General features: G+C 45.4%; 1 protein-coding gene across 3 annotated transcripts in view; it reads right to left on the bottom strand.

The window, feature by feature from the left end:
- Positions 1–20,931, bottom strand: part of LOC124048607 (zinc finger E-box-binding homeobox 2-like) — a 96,343-nt gene that overhangs the window by 23,874 nt on the left and 51,538 nt on the right. The window lies entirely within an intron of this gene.

Here is a 20,931-nt window from a genome sequence, read left to right as displayed (position 1 = left end):
GGGAGGGGGAGGTGGAGGGGCAGGTGAGGGCGAGGGGCGGGGGAGGGAGAAGGTGAGGGGGAGGGGAGGGGGAGGTAAGGGAGAAGGTGAAGGGGCAGGTGAGGGGGAGGGGCGGGGAGGGGGAGAGTGAGGGGAGGGGGAGGTTGAGGGGCAGGTGAGGGGAGAGTGAGGGAGAGGGGGAGGTGGAGGGGCAGGTGAGGGGGAGAGTGAGGGGGGGCAGGTGAGGGGCAGGTGAGGGGGAGGGGCGGGGGAGGGAGAAGGTGAGGGGAGGGGAGTGAGTAGGTCAGGAAGCGTGGTCTGAACACTGTGGAAATGAGGTGTCTGCCTTAGCTACTGCAGGCTGGAAGTGGCCCAACATCCATCTAATGATAATCCCAGGCAGACAGGTAGGGATTTTCCACACACAGGGAGGTGGGAAATAAAGGTGTAATATTATTTCCTGAGAATGTTACATGGAAATAGCCTACAGTATGAATGATTTGCCATAATACCGTAACTACTCACAGGGAAGTGAAATGTAGATGTTTGTGTGTGTGTGTGTGTGTGTGTGTGTGTGTGTGTGTGTGTGTGTGTGTGTGTGTGTGTGTGTGTGTGTGTGTGTGTGTGTGTGTGTGTGTGTGTGTGTGTGTGTGTGTGTGTGTGTGTGTGTGTGTGTGTGTGTGTGTGTGTGTGTGTGTGAACGTCAGGGGTATAACAGCCAGGAGGAATGGGGTGGTTCCATTGTGCCAGTGCCTGCCGTGAGGCAGAAACAGTAGCCTGCCTCTAATTGAATTAAACTCCCATTTATCTAGGGGGTCCTAAGCCGGAATTTATCGAGGGGGTCCTGAGCTGGAATTTATCTACGGGTCCTGAGCTGGAATTTATCTAGAGGGTTCTGAGATGGAATGTATCTAGAGGGTCCTGACCTGGAGAAAAGGAGAGAGAAATAAGAAAGAGAGAGCAAGAGAAAGATTTACTCCGGCACCCAGATGGCCCACCTTTCCCCTTACTCCCTCCCTGCTTTTCTCCCTCCCTGCTTTACTCTCTCCCTCCTTTCCTCCCTCCCTCCTTTCCTCCCTCCTTCCTTTATTCTCTCCTTCCTTTCCTCCCTCCTTCCTTTCCTCCCTCCCTCATTTCCTCCCTCTCTCCTTTCCTCTCTCCCTCCTTTCCTCCCTCCTTCCTTTACTCCCTCCTTCCTTTCCTCCCTCGCTCCCTCCTTTCCTCCCTCCTTCCTTTACTCCCTCCTTGCTTTATTCTCTCCCTCTTTTCCTCCCTCCCTCCATCCTTTCCTCCCTCCTTCCTCTCTTCTATTCCTCCTTTCCTCCCTCCTTCCTTTCCTCCATCCTTCCTTTCCACCCTCCCTCATTTCCCCTCTCCCTCCTTTCCTCCCTCCTTCCTTTACTCTTTCCTTGCTTTACTCCCTCCCTCCCTCCTTTCCTCTCTCCTTCCCTCCTTTCCTCCCTCCTTCCTTTACTCCTTCCTTGCTTTACTCCCTCCCTCCTTTCCTCTCTCCTTCCTTCCTTTCCTATCTCCTTCCCTTCTTTCCTCTTTCCTTGCCTCCTTTCCTCTTTCCCTCCTTTCATCTCTCCCGCCCTCGTTTCCTCCCTCCCGTTACGCAGCCATCTGTGGCCTGCCTGAGCACATGTCAATCCTCTAGATAAGTGTTCAAGGCCCCTACCATCTCCCTACCGGATCCATACCGGCCCCCTCACACACACTTACACAAACAGTTTTAGACATGCATAGCGTACACACAAAAAGCCAAATAGTCTTCCTTTGCATAGCCTATTCACAAGACTGGAGGAAGTTAAAGATAGAAAACTCTCAAAACGGTTCCTTCACATGGTGGCTGAAGGAAAGCAAAAAGCCTTTAGAAACAAAGACCAAATCAGACAGAAGGGTGATGTCCTCACACGGAAAGGATTACAAGAAAAATACAAAGGAGTGACTGATGATCAACCCACATGAGCAGATGAAAGAGAAAATAAGAGGCAGAGTACAGAGTACTGAGTACAGTGGGAGGATTTAGTTTGATCATTCTGTAGAGTCATGGACTACTGTAGATAGATATTTATTCCTGTTTGGAGTGAATATGGGTCAATTAATATGCAAATGTAGGAGCAGTTGTGTAGTAGTCAGATGCCTCCTGTGTGATTCTATCTGGCCGGTCCGTCTCTAGCTGTATAGAACTGTTACAGCACCACAAACACACCACAAACACATCACAGTCTTTTCTCAGAACAAACAACGCTACCGGTTACAAACCTGGACTGAAACTAATGCCCTATGAAAGGCAGGCATTCTGCACATATACTTTACACCGTTGGGTCTTTAAACAATTCCTTTGTTCTGTAATAAACTGCCAAAATAACTGCCACGATCAATTTGGGCTTTTCATTTGCTCTGTGATGACCTGAATTCACTTAACTCAATGGATTTTGCTCTTGGCTGCAGGTTAGCCATCGATTTCACGCTAATGCTATTTTTAGTATGATGATGAGGTGCTCCATATTTTGCATGGATTTCAGCTGAAAAACAAACCCAATAGGACAAATTATCCTTGTTTTGAGTGCATCTATATATTAAATCGATTAAATATATTAAATCTCTAAATCTATGAATCTATCTCTCAATATATATATATATATATATATCATATATATACATTACTAGTCAAAAGTTTGGACACACCTACTCAATCCAGCGTTTTTCTTTATGTTTACTCTTTCCTACATTGTAGAATAGTAGTGAAGACATCAAAACTATGAAATAACACAAATGGAATCATGTAGTAACCAAAAAAGTGTTAAACAAATCAAAAATGTTTTATTCAAAGTAGCCACCGTTTGCCTTGATGAAAGCTTTGCGCACTCTTGGCATTCTCTCAACCAGCTTCATGAGGTAGTCACCTGGAATGCATTTCAATTAAAAGGTTTGCCTTGTTAAAAATTCATTTGTGGAATTTCTGTCCTTAATGCATTTGAGCCAATCAGTTGTGTTGTGACCAGGTAGGGGTGGTATACAGAAGATAGCACTACTTGGTAAAAGACCAAGTCCATATTATGGCAAGAACAAGAACTTTGAACGTTTCTTCAAGTAAAGTCACAAAAACCATCAAGCGCTATTGTAAGGTTCTGTATTTATTTTCTTAGTCAACCTTGTGTTCTGTTTCATTGTGTTCTTGAACATAGCCCTGTCTTTCATTTTTGTTCAAGGTTTTCACCTGTTTTAGTTAATCACTTGGTCTCATCAGCTCCTTATTTAGTTCAGTTCATTCTGTTTGTGTCTTTGTGAGGAATTGTTCGTTTTGACTCTACTAAGCCTTTCCCAAGCTCGTTTGTGAGAACCAGCTACAGCCTTCAGTCCTAGTTTTGATTCACCTGCCTGGTTGCCTACCTGTGTATGATCATTATCTGCCTGTGACGACGATTCCTGCCTTCTGCGAAGGCGAAATAAACACCTGCTGCGCTCTACGCGTGAATCTATACCTTTTTCTCCCTGAGTATTCATTATAGCTATGATGAAACTGGCTCTCATGAGGACCGCCACAGGAAAGGAAGACCCAGAGTTACCTCTGCTGCAGAGGATAAGTTCATTAGAGTTAACTGCATCTCAGATTGCATCCCAAATAAATGATTCACAGAGTTCAAATAACAGATACATCTCAACATCAACTGTTCAGAGGAGACTGTGTGAATCAGGCCTCCATGGTCAAACTGCTGCAAATAAACTACTACTAAAGGACACCAATAAGAAGAAGAGACTTGCTTGGGCCAAGAAACATGAGCAATGGACATTAGACCGGTGGAAATCTGTCCTTTGGTCTGTTGAGTTCAAATTTGAGATTGTTGGTTCCAACCGCGGTGTCTTTGTGAGATGCAGAGTAGGTGAACGGATGATCTACGCATATGTGGTTCCCACCGTGAAGCAAGGAGGAGGAGGTGTGATGGAGTGGGGGTGCTTTGCTGGTGACATTGTCTGTGATTTATTTAGAATTCAAGGAACACTGACCCAGCTTGGCTGCCATCACATTCTGCAGTGATACACTATCCCATCTGGTTTGGGCTTAGTGGAACTATCATTTGTTTTCAACAGGACAATGACCCAACACACCTCCAGGCTGTGTAAGGGCTATTTGTCCAAGAATGAGAGTGATGGACTGTTACTTCAGATGGCCTCTACAATCACCCAACCTCGACCCAATTGAGATGGTTTGGGAAGATTTAGACCGCATAGTGAAGAAGAAGCAGCCAACAAGTGCTCAGCATATGTGGGAACTCCTTCAAGACTGTTGGAAAAGCATTATTCATGAAGCTGGTTGAGAGAATGCAGAGTGTGAAAAGCTGTCATCAAGGAAAAGGGTGGCTACTTTGAAGAATCTAATATATAAATATATTTTGATTTGTTTAAAAAAAATGCTTCCTACATGATTCTGTATGTGGTATTTCATAGTTTTGATGTCTTCACTGTCATTCTACAATGTAGAAAATAGTACAAATAAAGTAAAACCCATGGATGTGTAGGTGTCCAAACTTTTGATTGGTACTGTATATATCTAGATTGTGACTTGTTACGTGTTCTTGTACTGAGGCTAAATGTGATTTTCACCTCTGTGGTGCAGATGGCACCAGAAGGGGCCATTAGAACATTAGGAGAGTTTTAAACCATGTTTCACAATCAGAAAAACAGGTTGCTCGTGACATTTCCAGGCGGAGGAAGGAGGAGTGGTAATTCTGCCTGATCTGATTGGCATGTTAAAACAAGGCCCTGCTGTCAGAGTGGCAAGTCAAGACAAAATAACACACATAGTAGTCATCGCTCTACTCGGCTCTGCTCTGCTATCAATGTAGGTAGTCTTGTTTGTGCAAAGTTTAAATCTCACAGAGACTCGTAAATATTGAGGAGCTGTTTAATTTAACATGACCTTTTGGAATGTTGGAGCTGCAGTTAAATCCTACACAAGAGCAATATTTTCATAAACCCTGGAAATTATGTTTGTTATCTCTCCTTTTATATTATTTGTAGCCTAATAAGAGACCTATTCCTTCCACTCTCTATTTTCACACACACACACACACACACACACACACACACACACACACACACACACACACACACACACACACACACACACACACACACACACACACACACACACACACACACACACACACACACACACACACACACACACACACGCACGCACACACACACACACACACACGCGTGTCTAACTTTGTGTTGCAGGTTGTGGTGATGGTCTGCGCCTGGTTGGTCCTGCTGTCCTCTCTCTCCTGCTTCAGACTCCACTTCTTCCCTGCCATCATCAATTGCAATCAATCGATCAAATGTATTTATAACGCCCTCTTTTTATTTTTATTTTTTACGTCAGCCAATAACTGTTATGGGGAGCTTTGTTGATCACACTCACGGGGTGTGTGTGTGTGTGTGTGTGTGTGTGTGTGTGTGTGTGTGTGTGTGTGTGTGTGTGTGTGTGTGTGTGTGTGTGTGTGTGTGTGTGTGTGTGTGTGTGTGTGTGTGTGTGTGTGTGTGTGTGTGTGTGTGTGTGTGTGTGTGTGTGTGTGTGTTTATTGGTGAGACACTAGAGTGGAAAATAAATGACCTGGGCTAAATATATGCACATTTGGATGAATACATGTAATCAGTGTGAAATGAATTTATCTGAAGCTGATTAAGAGCATTAATAAATGTATTCGCAGTGCTGGTGCCATCTGATAGTGCCTTACTCTTCCTGTCAGATGTATTAGGCTGCTACAATAACATAAGGTGCTGTTGGTATAGATTACTATTAGCTCTTTTGTTATCCTTCATGAAAAACTAAGCAAACCTAAATTGCAATTAAGTACTGCCCCAGAGTAGAGACAGAGAGAGAGAGAGAGAGAGAGAGAGAGAGAGAGAGAGAGAGAGAGAGAGAGAGAGAGAGAGAGAGAGAGAGAGAGAGAGAGAGAGAGAGAGAGAGAGAGAGAGCACTAGGCATGAGGAGCATCTCTGGTCTGTGGTAACTGCAGTCATACCATGCCAGTGACCAGCTGGCAGTGTAGGCAACATTCATTCAAAGATGTCTGTGTGTGTATGCGCACTTGCATGCGTGTGTGTTTACCCGCATGAGTGATAGTAATTGCCCACTATTGAGCAACAGCAAATAAATCCCAGCAGCTCTTTCACATGTTGATGACACATCTGCTCTCCTCCTCCTCCCACCCTCACACACATATACCATGCCAGGATCCATGTCACCTGAATAACATCCCCACAAGGTACAAAACAAGAAAGCAGGCTTCCCTTCTGTCCCCTAACCCCCTAGCAATCCCCAAAGGCTCTGTGGCCGATGGACTCTCTGAAAGGCTACATCCATTAGGCCACATCCACTAGGCCACATCCACAAGGCTACAACCACTAGGCCACATCCACTAGGCCACATCCACTAGGACACATCCACTAGGCCACATCCACTAGGCTACAACCACTAGGCCACATCCACAAGGCTACATCCACTAGGCCACATCCACTAGGCTACAACCACTAGGCCACATCCACTAGGCCACATCTACTAGGCTACATCCACAAGGCTATAACCACTAGGCCACATCCACTAGGCCACATCCAGAAGGCTACATCCACTAGGCCACATCCACTAGGCCACATCCACTAGGGTACATCCACTAGGCCACATCCACTAGGCCACATCCACTAGGCTACATCCAGCTACATCCAAGGCTACATCCACTAGGCCACATCCTACATCCACTAGGCTACATCCATCATCCACTAGGCTACATCCACAGGCCACATCCACTAGGCCACATCCACTAGGCCACATCCACTAGGCCACATCCACTAGGCTACATCCACTAGGCTACATCCACTAGGCTACATCCACAAGGCTACATCCAGAAGGCTACATCCACTGGGCTACATCCACTAGGCTACATCCACTAGGCTACATCCACTAGGCCACATCCACTAGGCTACATCCACTAGGCCACATCCACTAGGCCACATCCACTAGGCCACATCCACTAGGCTACATCCACTGGGCTACATCCACTAGGCTATATCCACTAGGCCACATCCACTAGGCCACATCCACTAGGCCACATCCACTAGGCTACATCCACTAGGCAACATCCACTAGGCTACATCCACTAGGCTACATCCACTAGGCTACAAGCACACTGTAATGTTATCTGTCAGTTAACCTGGCCAGGGTATCTGTTGTCAAAGAGATACAACAGCTCACATCTATAACCAAAGGGATTTAGGGCATCTGTGAATGTCTTTTAGTCAGGGGCTGAATGAGTGTGTGTGAGTTCTTAGGATACCTGGAAAGGTGATAATTAGAGCAAGTAGATAATTAGGCTGCAGCTTACGCCACTCAAATAGGGATCTGGCTCGCACGCTGCTAAGCTATGGAATCCCCTTGTATCCTAAACACACACACACACACACACACACACACACACACACACACACACACACACACACACACACACACACACACACACACACACACACACACACACACACACACACACACACACACACACACACACACACACACACACACACACACACACACACACACACACACATACATACATACATACACACACACGGTCTGTACAAGCCATTAACAATGCTCCAGGATGGACGATTATGAGCTTAGCTGCAGAGAATGAAGCACCATTGTTCCTGCCACTTTCTCTGGGAGACCATGAAGACTATAAAAACTTGCCTTTTCCACTTGGGGGTTCCTCCGGGGAGAGAACCGCGGATCAAATTATCATCCCAGATAGAAGTCGTATCAACTCTGTCGACCCCGTAACTCAGGCATCGTCATGAGCATGGCTACAGACTCGAGACCAAGGTGGGGGTTGGGTGGCGGGGCATTGTGGAATCACAGGACAGGGACATGCATTAACTACGACCTCTTCTGCTCTAATGTGAAAACATAAAGTAGCTTGGTGAGCACTAGGGGTCACAGAACGTTCAGAAATAACTATAGAACTATAGAACTATAGAACAGCGTTGCGGGGAGACTTTTAGGGCCTATCAACTACTGTGTATTTCTTATGAAAGTCAAGATGACCCGGCTCCTTGTGGAGATGTCTGGGCACGCTTAACCTGATCATTTCTCAACTATGCAGACGGAGAATCTAAGAATGGAGAAATTCTCTGCGGAGAAGGAGGCTTCAGGAGAGAGCAGGGCAGTAGCGTTGCCGTTGGTTTCCATAGCCAGCCAACCTGTTGGCAGCTAGGGCTATCATTATGGCTGCCATACCCAGCCTTTCCCCGATGCGGTCCACCATTTTGAAAACAAAAAGGAGAGTCGCTCTGTAATTCAACCTGACTGGTTCTGTTTTCTTCAAATTCAACAGCCTGTGAACAGTCTTTCTGGGAATGGGGAGGTTTGGGGTGCTGCTCTCAACTTCAAACATGCAAAAAAATAAAATGTCTCAGAGCTCCCTATTAAAAGTGAGACGATGGCCGTGCTTTATCTTGTAGGTGGCTCCTTATTTCTGAGGAGAGCCCCTTTGAGTAACACTATACCTCACCAGGGTTTAGAGAAACTGACCGACGCTGGTGGTCCTTTACAGTCTGACAAAGGCAACAAATTAGCCCCTTGCAGATAGAGGAGTGTGAAAACATCAGAGAGGAAAGAGAGAGAAAGAGAAGTGTATTTTGCCCCACTGTTTTGTTATTTTCTGTTATGTACTGCCTAGTTTCACCCTGGTGTGTTTTAGTCTCTATGTGTGTGTTCTTGTCAGCCCTGCTGCCTTGTGTGCAAGGTGTGAAAAAGTGAGTTCCTCTTTGAACATGTCACGGGATGACTGCTATGTAGCACAAAACACTTCTGAGGGGAGCTTAATCAGGTTTTGGCACCTTGAGCTGGTCTGGCTGTTCTAGAGGGAGCATTAACTGTGGTTCCCCTCGCTCCTTTGCTTCATACCACCCCAACCAGCTAACACAATATAACACAATGCCCCTCACAATACATCAAACTTAGAGGAGTAACAAAACAACAACAAAACAACTGTTTTCAGAGTCTAGATTATGTTATTAGATATTACATTGTAATTATTCAATCTTACTGTAATGTGCTATTAATGTGATATGATGTCAGTATTTAATGAAGCCACATGTTTTAAAGTTCACGTCAGTTCTGTATGCATATGCCATGTAACAGTTCCAGCACCCAGTCCTCTCATCTCAAGGGACCAGTAACATTTCTGCAACGGTGAGTCTCTGAGTCACTGCTGTGTCTCCCTGATAAGAGTCTCTGAGATAGATATCAAATGGGCACGGCGTGGGTGTGTGTTTGTTTCAAGTTTTAATGTCACACGCACAGGTACAGTGAAATGTCTTTCTGTCAAGCCCTACACCCAACAATGTAGTAAACAATGTAGTAAACAATGTAGTAAACAATGTAGTAAACAATGTAGTAAACAATGTAGTGCTAAAAACAGCGTCAAGTCGAACAAAAACAAGAAATAAGAACACGAGTAAGAAGCTATATACAGGGACAGTTCCAGGGTCAGTAGCTATATACAGGGACAGTTCCAGGGTCAGTAGCTATATACAGGGACAGTTCCAGGGTCAGTAGCTATATACAGGGACAGTTCCAGGGTCAGTAGCTATATACAGGGACAGTTCAGCTATATACAGGGACAGTCAGTAGCTATATACAGGGACAGTTCCAGGGTCAGTAGCTATATACAGGGACAGTTCCAGGGTCAGTAGCTATATACAGGGTCAATTCCAGGGTAAGTAGCTATATACAGGGTCAATTCCAGGGTTAGTAGCTATATACAGGGTCAATTCCAGGGTCAGTAGCTATATACAGGGACAGTTCCAGGGTCAGTAGCTATATACAGGGACAGTTCCAGGGTCAGTAGCTATATACAGGGACAGTTCCAGGGTCAGTAGCTATATACAGGGACAGTTCCAGGGTCAGTAGCTATATACAGGGTCAATTCCAGGGTCAGTAGCTATATACAGGGACAGTTCCAGGGTCAGTAGCTATATACAGGGACAGTTCCAGGGTCAGTAGCTATATACAGGGACAGTTCCAGGGTCAGTAGCTATATACAGGGTCAATTCCAGGGTCAGTAGCTATATACAGGGACAGTTCCAGGGGTAGACAGTTCCAGGGTCAGTAGCTATATACAGGGTCATTCCAGGGTTAGTAGCTATATACAGGGTCAATTCCAGGGTCAGTAGCTATATACAGGGACAGTTCCAGGGTCAGTAGCTATATACAGGGACAGTTCCATGGTCAATTCCAGGGTCAGTAGCTATATACAGGGTCAATTTCAGTGTCAGTAGCTATATACAGGGTCAGTTCCAGAGTCAGTAGCTATATACAGGGTCAATTCCAGGGTAAGTAGCTATATACAGGGTCAATTCCAGGGTTAGTAGCTATATACAGGGTCAATTCCAGGGTCAGTAGCTATATACAGGGACAGTTCCAGGGTTAGTAGCTATATACAGGGACAGTTCCAGGGTCAGTAGCTATATACAGGGACAGTTCCAGGGTCAGTGGCTATATACAGGGACAGTTCCAGGGTCAGTAGCTATATACAGGGACAGTTCCAGGGTCAGTAGCTATATACAGGGTCAATTCCAGGGTCAGTAGCTATATACAGGGACAGTTCCAGGGTCAGTAGCTATATACAGGGTCATTCCAGGGTTAGTAGCTATATACAGGGTCAATTCCAGGGTCAGTAGCTATATACAGGGACAGTTCCAGGGTCAGTAGCTATATATATGGTCAATTCCAGGGTCAGTAGCTATATACAGGGTCAATTTCAGTGTCAGTAGCTATATACAGGGTCAGTTCCAGAGTCAGTAGCTATATACAGGGTCAATTCCAGGGTAAGTAGCTATATACAGGGTCAATTCCAGGGTTAGTAGCTATATACAGGGTCAATTCCAGGGTCAGTAGCTATATACAAGGTCAGTTCCAAGGTCAGAGCCAATACCATATTTACAACGTGCATGGATACTGGAGTGATAGAGGTAGATATGTATAGGGGTAAGGTGACTAGGCATCAGGATATATGATAAACAGGGTAGCAGGAGCATATATGATCATTGTATGTGTGTGTGTGTGTGTGTGTGTGTGTGTGTGTGTGTGTGTGTGTGTGTGTGTGTGTGTGTGTGTGTGTGTGTGTGTGTGTGTGTGTGTGTGTGTGTGTGTGTGTGTGTGTGTGTGTGTGTGTGTGTGTGTGTGTGTGTAGAGTCCTGTGAGTGTGGATGGCAGGGAGCTCAGCCCCAGTGATACACTGGGCTGTCCGCACCTCCAACGGTAGAGCCATGTGATCGAGGGTGGTGCTGTTGCCATACCAAGCGGTGATGCTGCCAGTCAAGATGCTCTCAATGGTGTAGCTGTAGAACGTTTTAAGGATCTGAGGGCCCATGACAAATCTTTTCAGCCTCCTGAGGGGGAAGACTGCGGGCGTGTGGACCATTTTATGTTCTTAGTAATTTGGACACCGAGGAACTTGAAGCTCTCGATCCACTCCACTGCAGTCCCATCAATCATCTCCTTGGTCTTACTGACGTTGAGGGAGAGGTTGTTGTCTCTACACCACACTGCCATGTCACTGACCTCCTCCCTATAGACTGCCTCATCATTGTCGGTGATCAGGACTACCACCGTCATGTCGTCAGCCAGCTAGATGATGGTGTTGGAGTTGTTTTTCAAAATGTATTTGACCTTTATTTAACTAGACAAGTCTGTTAAGAACAAATGTTTATTCACAATGACGGAGTACCCAGCCAAACCCCAACTTGTACAACACTGGGCCAATTGTGCGGTGCCCTATGGGACTCCCAATCACGGCCGGTTGTAATACAGACTGAAATCGAACCAGGTTCTGTAGTGACGCCTCTAGCACTGAGATGCAGTGCCTTATACTGCTGTGCCACTCAGGAGCCATGAAGTCATGGGTGAACAGGGAGTACAGGAGGGGACTAAGCACACACCCCTGTGGGGCCCCTGTGTTGAGGGTAGCGTTGCAGAGTTATTGTTGCCTACTCTCACCACCTGGAGTCGGCCAGTCAGGAAGTCCAGGATCCAGTTGCAGAGGGAGGTCTTACATTTACATTTTAGTCATTTAGTAGAAGTTCTTATAAAGAGCAACTTACAGGAGCAAATAGGTTTAAGTGCCTTGCTTAAGCTGACTACCACCATTCCTGTTCCCAACAACTCTTAAGGCTTCATGCCATAATGACTACCGTCCTGCAGCACACATCTGTAATAATGAAGTGATTTGAAAGGCTGGTTATGGCACACATCAACTCCATCATCTCAGACACCCTAGACCCACTCCAATTTGCATAACGCCCTAATAGATCGCACAATCTCAATTGCAGTCCATACTGCCCTCACCCATCTCGATAAGAGTAATATCTACAGTGTGTGAAAATGCTGTTCATTGACTACAGAGTTCAACACCACTGTCCCCTTCAAACTCGTCACAAAGCTTAGGACCCTGGGACTGACCCTCTGTGGCACGTAGCCTAGTGGTTAAGTGCATTGGGCCAGTAAATTACATGTTGCTGGTTTGAATCCCCGAGCTGAATAGGTGAAAAATATGTCGATGTGCCCTTAAGACATGCTGATTACAGACTGGGTTAAGGAGAGTTTGAAAATGACTGTGAATATGCCTGCCAACTGTTCTGAGCATACTCTGAGAATGCATTAAGTTCATCAGGTAGAGAGGCATCGTTGGACAGATCATGGCTGGGTATTCCTGTGTTAACCGTAATGGACTGTAGCCCTTGCCACATGTGCTGGGCTGCTGTGTACTATATTGTATTGTTCTTTTTCCTCGTTTGATGACTCTGCGGAGGTCATAGCAAGACTTATTGTACTTGTTCCTGTCCTCAGCCGTATCCTCAGGGTTGTCTGCGATAGCCCTGTGTGCGGTAGGTAGCCTGTCCTTTATCTTAGTGCCAACCTCAGTGTTAATCCAGGGTTTTTCATTGGGGAAGCAGCGAACCTTTACTGTTGGGACAACATCCTAATTAAGCCAGTGACGGAGGTGGTTAGCTCGTGATGTCATCGGAGGAGTCTCGGAACATATTCCAATGAGCGCTAGCGAAGCAATCCTGTAGCATAATCTCTGATTCTGATTATAATTTCTCAATGGAGAGGCTCACGGTCACTTCCTGTTTGAGTTTCTGCTTGTAAACAGGAAGCAGGAACGCGGAGTCATGATCTGATTTGTCGAATGGAGGACGAGGGAGGGCCTTGTATGCTTGCTCGTGAGTAAAGTGAAAGTGGTCTAGGACTTTATCTCCCCTAGTGACGAAGAAGATGTGTTGACTGAAGTTGGGCGTCACGTGTCTTAATGACCCCAAATTTAAATCGCCGGCAACAAGAAAAGCAGCCTCCGGGTGCAAATTTTCCTGCTTGTTTAAAGCCTTGTACAGTTTGTTAAGTGCCAGCTTGCTGTGTGTGTGCGTATGGGTGGATGTAAGTGGGTGAGTGAGTGTGCCCATCAGCTATATTTTAACGGATTGTACTGCCATGCTAGAACCTCCGTTCCTAACTACCCAGACTCCTTGTTCCGGTCAAACGCTAGGCCACAGCCACGGATGTTAGTTTCTTCTCCACAATGACTCTGTATCTGAGTACCTCCCAGACCCTTCACCGAATGCGAACACATTTGGGCCGTCTGATTGGTCCAGAAACCGATGGGTTGGGTGAGAGCCAAAACATACGTTGGCTTTGATACACTGATTGTTTAGAGGCGATCCAATCACTGATGACTTTGTTTTGTACAAAGGCCCCTTCACCACAAACAACAATGACGCCAGTCTCACACTAAAGTATGTAGCGAACAACAGAGCAGTCGGAATCATTTAGTGTGAGTCGTCAGGCAAAGGAACTGCAGTTTGTGTATGTGTGCGTTTGCATGTCCATGTATGTGCAATGTGTGAATGTGAAAAACGAGAGATAGAACAAGTAATAAATATGGAATTGAGCACACCAAACCACAGAGAAGGTATACAATTCCCTTTGGAACTTCTGAACATGTGCTACATACAGTTGAAGAAAAATGCATCTACGCATTCAATCAATCATCAACTGCTAGAAAGAGAGGTAGGAAAGAGCTACATACCCTCACCACGCTGGAATCTAGGTTGCCTAAGAGAAGACTGACTTAAGTCAAGTTGAACTGAATAATGTATGTTTCAGGCTTTACATGCAGCCCACCAGCCTCTCTGGAGGGACAGGGAAGGAGGCCTACTTCCAAAATGTCTGAATTATTAATCTTCCCAGGTGGAAAAAGACTTAATCCTTGTTTCAATCATTTTTACAAAAGGAAGCAAAGGTTTTTAATTTCAAATCCCTTCGATGAATACACCCTCCTTCCCCTTACAAAAAGTAAAATTACAAATACAAAACAAGTTCCTCAAAATGAATCTCTGGAACTGCTATAAAGTTCCCGAATTATAGATTTACTCAAGCATTTCACACCAAATAATTCAAGATTACAGGTGTAAAGAAATGTGTATCTTAATGTAACCCTCAGAGTAAAGGCAAAAGACTAAGTGGATAGTTTTCTGACCTCTATCCATTTTACACGTCTGTGTCTGCATGTTTGGCTCCTAGACGTCTCTCTTTATTGGCCCCTGTAGAATCATAATCGTCAGCCGGCCCTAAATATGAAACATAATCTTGTTTGTAGATGATCTTATTTGTGAACCTTGGCTGATAGACATCTCCCGCAGGTGAGCACCCTTTAGTGGGTTAGCACAGAGCTTTGTAGCAGGACGTTGAGGGTGGGTAGGGAAGGATTAGAGGACCCTAGAGAATGTTATTAGGTTTTTATTTGAGTTATTTTAGTATGGTGGGAGTGGAACAAGAGAGAAGAGGAGGGGTGATGGGAAGGGTCATGATGATTTCAAAATCAACATGACCCTTTCAGTTCTCGAAGCAAAAAAAATACATTATCATTTCTGTTTCAAGTCTTCATAAGGCTGTTTGAAATGTAAAATAACTTAGCTGCATGAGACCTTTCTGACACGCAAAAAGCCAAAATCCCTCGTACACAGTGCCATAACAGGAATCATTTGTTTAGTAAAGGATAATAAGTGGCACTGTGAAGACAGTGTATGTCCCAAATGGGACCATTTGTCCCATAGGGCTCTGGTCAAACGGAGTGCACTATATAGGGAACAGGCCCATAGGGCTCTGGTCAAACGGAGTGCACTATATAGGGAACAGGCCCATAGGGCTCTGGTTAAACGGAGTGCACTATGTAGGGAACAGGGTGCCATTTCGGATGCATCCAGTTTAAGGGATTTAAGGCGGGGGGGGTTACAGATGACTTATATGACAGCATTTGCAATTATCCCGGGATGAATCATGACAAACATAATACATGCACCCTGCCTAATGAATATTCTAGATTGGCCACCCCCTGATCCTAACGAGGGACCAAGCCTTTAATTACCACTGATGGCTTCAACTTCATCATCACACACTGCAACATGGAAGTGTACACACAAGGGTGCTCGCTCACACACAAACGGGCACACACACATACACACAGGGGCATGCACGCACACACACAAACACAACCACACACACACACACACACACACACACACACACACACACACACACACACACACACACACACACACACACACACACACACACACACACACACACACACACACACACACACACACACACACACACACACACACACACACACAGGGGCATGCACGCACACACACAAACACAGACACAGACACACACACACACACAGACACAGACAGACACACACACACACACACACACACACACACACACACACACACACACACACACACACACACACACACACACACACACACACACACACACACACACACACACACACACACACACACACACACACACACACAGGGGCATGCACGCACACACACAAACACAGACACAGACACACACACAGACACAGACACAGACACAGACACAGACACACACACACACACACACACATACACACACACATACACACACACATACACACACATACACACATACACACAGGGGCATGCACGCACACACACACACACACACACACACACACACACACACACACACACACACACACACACACACACACACACACACACACACACACACACACACACACACACACACACACACACACACACACACACACACACACACACACACACACACACACAAACACTGTGTATTGCTTCACATTCGACACTATAGTTCCTCTCCCTGTCGACCAGACAAACACCACATTTGGCATGTTGCAAAGCTGGTACATTTCCTGGAAAACACAGTTTGGAGTAATGAAACTGCTGCTTTTGCTGAGGGGGTCAGTTTGGCCAAACACTGCTCAAGCTTTACATGGTGGTATGACTACAGAGCAGGCCAAGGCAGCAGTCATACTTTCTGATCAGCAGTCATGCATTCTGACCAGCAGTCATACTTTCTGACCAGCAGTCATACTTTCTGACCAGCAGTCATACTTTCTGATCAGCAGTCATACTTTCTGATCAGCAGTCATACTTTCTGATCAGCAGTCATACTTTCTGACAAGCAGTCATACTTTCTGATCAGCAGTCATACTTTCTGACCAGCAGTCATACTTTCTGACCAGCAGTCATACTTTCTGATCAGCAGTCATACTTTCTGATCAGCAGTCATACTTTCTGACCAGCAGTCATACTTTCTGACCAGCAGTCATACTTTCTGACCAGCAGTCATACATTCTGACCAGCAGTCATACTTTCTGACCAGCAGTCATACTTTCTGACCAGCAGTCATACATTCTGACCAGCAGTCATGCTTTCCAACACCCTTCACTCACATAGGATGAAACAGTAGGTGCTTCAAGGCCTACTGTAAAGGGTGATCCAGTATAACATCTCAAAGCTTCAAAAGGTTCGACCATGAAAAGTGCACAGAAATAAATACACTTGTTTTCTTTTCAGGTAAAATGTCAAGCTTGAAAGTGAGTTTGTATCTTGGCAGCCAATCATTTGACCCTGTGACACACACACACACACAAGGTTATGTGGGTATGTTTTTCAGTGACAGGGACTGAGAGGCTAGTCAGGATAGAGGAAAGGATGAACGGAGGAAAGTACAGAGAGATCCTTGATGAAAACCTGCTCCAGAGAGCTCAGGACCTCAGACTGAGGCGAATGTTCACCGTCTGACAGGACAACAACAGCCCAGCTAGAGTCCAGACTTGAACCTGATCGAACATCTCTGGAGAGACCTGAAAATAGCTGTGCAGCAACACTACTCATCCAACCCGACAGATCTTGAGAGGATCTGCATGGCAGAATGGGAGAAACTACACAATTACAGGTGTGGCAAGCTTATAGCATCATACTCAAGAAGACTCGAGGTTGTAATCACTGCCAAAGGTGCTTCAAAAAAGTACCGAGTAAAGGTTCTGAATACTTATATAAATGTCATATTTATTTATTTTTATTTTTATGAATTTGCAAAAATGATGAGTATGACACCATAGAAATAACATTTACTGAAAACGTCAATAAGCCTCAAAGAGGCAGTCTGATACGACACCCTCCTCTCCCCTTCTCTGTGACAGTAATACCCAGTAAATAAGGCTGAAGGATAAACAGGAAATGAGGTACACGCTGTATGTCAATTCTAATGGATGTGGCCTGTCCTAGATCAGAGCACTTTGCCCTGCGGTGCCACCTTTGGAGTGACAGATGTGTGCATCCTCCATGTGACCTGGGAAAACGACCCCTTACTGTCACCGACCTCCGGGCCCAGTGTGGGTAATTTGTCCCCTGTTCCCATTCTACACCGTCGATGTCGCTAGCCAGGCTGAGGTGAGGGGAACTGACAAGCGTTCAGTCCCCAAGGCACAACTTTCCAGTCAAGTGGATCGGAAGGCTGGGGGATAAAACAAATCAAATAAATGACTTATGAATTGCCCCCCACTACCACTCCCAAACAATGTAGACTTATCCTGCTGGCTCTCCATTGCTCTCTCTCTCACAGCAAGCATCCAAATGTATTTTATTACCCTGATAGCATTTGACCTTAAAAATCATGTTTTGACATAAGGGTGCTAACGTAATGACATTGGTTAAGCACTGGAATTACTGCTGAACAGTAACCTTAGCAGAGCATTTCACCTAACCTACTCTTCCATTCTTTCAACTCCCCTGTGCAATGTCCTCTGATTGACATGGCGGAGCTGTAGCCTTAACAAGCTGAATAAGAGGAGAGGAGAGGAGAGGAGAGGAGAGGAGAGGAGAGGAGAGGAGAGGAGAGGAGAGGAGAGGAGAGGAGAGGAGAGGAGAGGAGAGGAGAGGAGAGGAGAGGAGAGGAGAGGAGAGGAGGGAGAGAGGAGAGGAGAGGAGAGTGAAGAGTGAAGAGTGAAGAGTGAAGAGTGAAGAGAGAGTACTGGTGCATCATTCTTTGACAATAAGAGCTGGGGGGACATGGAGTGCGGTAAAGGGGGATAGGGGAGAGAGGGGGGGGTGTTGGTGGAGAGAGGAGGGGGTGTGGTGCAGGCACAATGAGCCCAGTGTTACTGTGATGTGCTCACCATTTGTGCCACCCTCCTATGAGGTATCCCACTTCCGCCTAGGGCAGGAAAGCTGCCTAGCTGTATGCCTGATATAGGCGAAGGACACAAAGACAGACGCACTGACTGAATGAATCAAACTGGGCCAGATAACATTTGAGGACAAACTACTATAATAATCATAATCAAAAGATAGGTGGATAAAGGTGGAGGATATTAGCAAGGTCTCTCTTGGGAAAGAGGTATTCTGACCTCAATGGGATTTCCTGGTTAAATCAAATATTGCCGATCCCAGTAATTCCAATATTTTCTAAAAGGCTCAAGCTGGATGATCTTGGCCCAGCTGTGTGATCCCAGATCCAGCGGTAACATTTCCTGTCTCACATCTAGGCCTACCACCTGATGCCAAAAGGATTTGTGTCCAAAGTCTTACGTTGTGTCGAGCTGAGCTGCCAGAGAAGTCAGTGTAGAATTGAAATACCACACAATCTGATTCTGAAACAGTTGGACAAGGCGACTTAGAAAAAGTGAAAAGTGTCTGAATGAGTAACCTTGAGCTATTTCACCATGTCACAGGTGCGGAATTTAACAGCTCGTGCTTTTAGCATTTTTTGTAGCAATTCCTTCTGGGTCACAGGTTGTCCTGTAAGCAAGGCAACATAGAGGACAGCAACAGGACTCATGGTGGGAACACTATTCTTTAATTAACACTTTTTTTAACGTCCTTATTGTATTTGGGCCTGTGCCTACAGAACCCAGGTGGAGATCAATTCAAGGACAAGCTCCAAAAATGTGTTTCACCATCCAGCAAAGGACATGGGTGGCTAAGAACATGGAAGCTTTAAAATGGTAGCTGTTATATGCTGTGTACAGGGGCACCGTGCAAAAATAAAGATCTGGGAAGTACAGGACGGTCCATTGATAAGACCACATGAAGGCAGCTTCAAAGCACAGTCCTGACTAAATGAGTAATCGATGGGAACAAGCAGGCAACATGCATACTGTACATGAGCCTGATGTTTTACCTTGCCTGTCCTCCTCTTTCCTTTCTGCATCACTCTGACATTGTGTCAACACCCAGACAAGATTGAGGTGACAATCCGAAGCAAGTCACGAGTCACCTGTCCCTCGTAGCGCTTGTCCATTTTGGAAACATCTCAGGGGGAGGGATAAATTGTGCACACTAGAAAAATAGCAACTCCTTGTATCACATGACCCGATCCAACCTTCCTAGCCTCTTTCCTCCATGTCTCTTCAGATAGCTGGCTTCCACCAAGTTGTGGGTTTTTGAACCCGCAATGATTAACGTAACTGGTTTGGAACTAAAGACTACCCAATTGTAGTCTTTACCATTTCAACCAGTAAGTAAAATATAGATTAAATCAAAATACACTAGCTAAAGAAAAATCTACTTCAATAACAACAAATAAACAGATATGAATACACTGAAAGTGAGTTTACCTGATTCTGTCTTAGTTACCCGCTAATTTACACAGTATAAGCCTGACGGTCAGGTTCATCCTGAGGAAAAGAGGGTCGGTCTGCGCTTCCTTGAACATAGCAGGGTCTGTTAATAAACACTGGTCCTTTTGTTCAGGGCACAGTTGGCAGACAATACAGGGCTTGAGCTAACTATCTCTATTAAGAGTCCGACACACCAAGACATCTGACTGCCGATAGGTACTTAGCACCTCTACCCAAAGTGTCGCCAGTTTAACTTTTTGTTGTTTCACAAGGAACAGTTTTTACTGATTTGTTTCGTTTAAATTCTCCGGGCCCAAGGTGGCAGTAGCTAATGTCAGACAACTAGCAAGCTGATCTAATGTTGTTGCTAGCTAGCTAGAATTTGAAGTAAGCCCTTGTTAATACTAACCGGCTGGGCACAACTAGACAACTAACATGGCTAGTACCATTATAATTAAATCCCGAATGAATTGTTTTTGAATGAAGCAGCTGCCTGTTAGCGGTTGAGAGTCGGTGGAGTAGTTGCTGGCAATTTTGTGCCAAATGGCACTGCAAACCATTTAGCTAGCATTAGCCAGCAAGCGAGCTGGCACTGCAAACCATTTAGCTAGCATTAGCCAGCAAGCGAGCTGGCACTGCAAACCATTTAGCTAGCATTAGCCAGCAAGCGAGCTGGCACTGCAAACAATTTAGCTAGCATTAGCCAGCAAGCGAGCTGGCACTGGCAGTATGAAATAATGGACTGTGAATTACATTATTTCTTCATCATCTTGCTAGATAGCTAGTTTGGTAAAGCATTTATTGTTGTATGCATTGTGCTGCACTTACAATCCCATTCATTTCATTAAGTGTTAGCAAGCTAGCTAGCTAACATTAGCTAGCCATC

Source organism: Oncorhynchus gorbuscha, linkage group LG01 (genome assembly GCF_021184085.1).
Source record: "Oncorhynchus gorbuscha isolate QuinsamMale2020 ecotype Even-year linkage group LG01, OgorEven_v1.0, whole genome shotgun sequence".
Classification (NCBI taxonomy): Eukaryota; Metazoa; Chordata; class Actinopteri; order Salmoniformes; family Salmonidae; genus Oncorhynchus; species Oncorhynchus gorbuscha.
The sequence above is the reverse complement of the archived record's forward strand: the minus strand, read 5'-3'. Positions and strand labels throughout refer to the sequence as shown.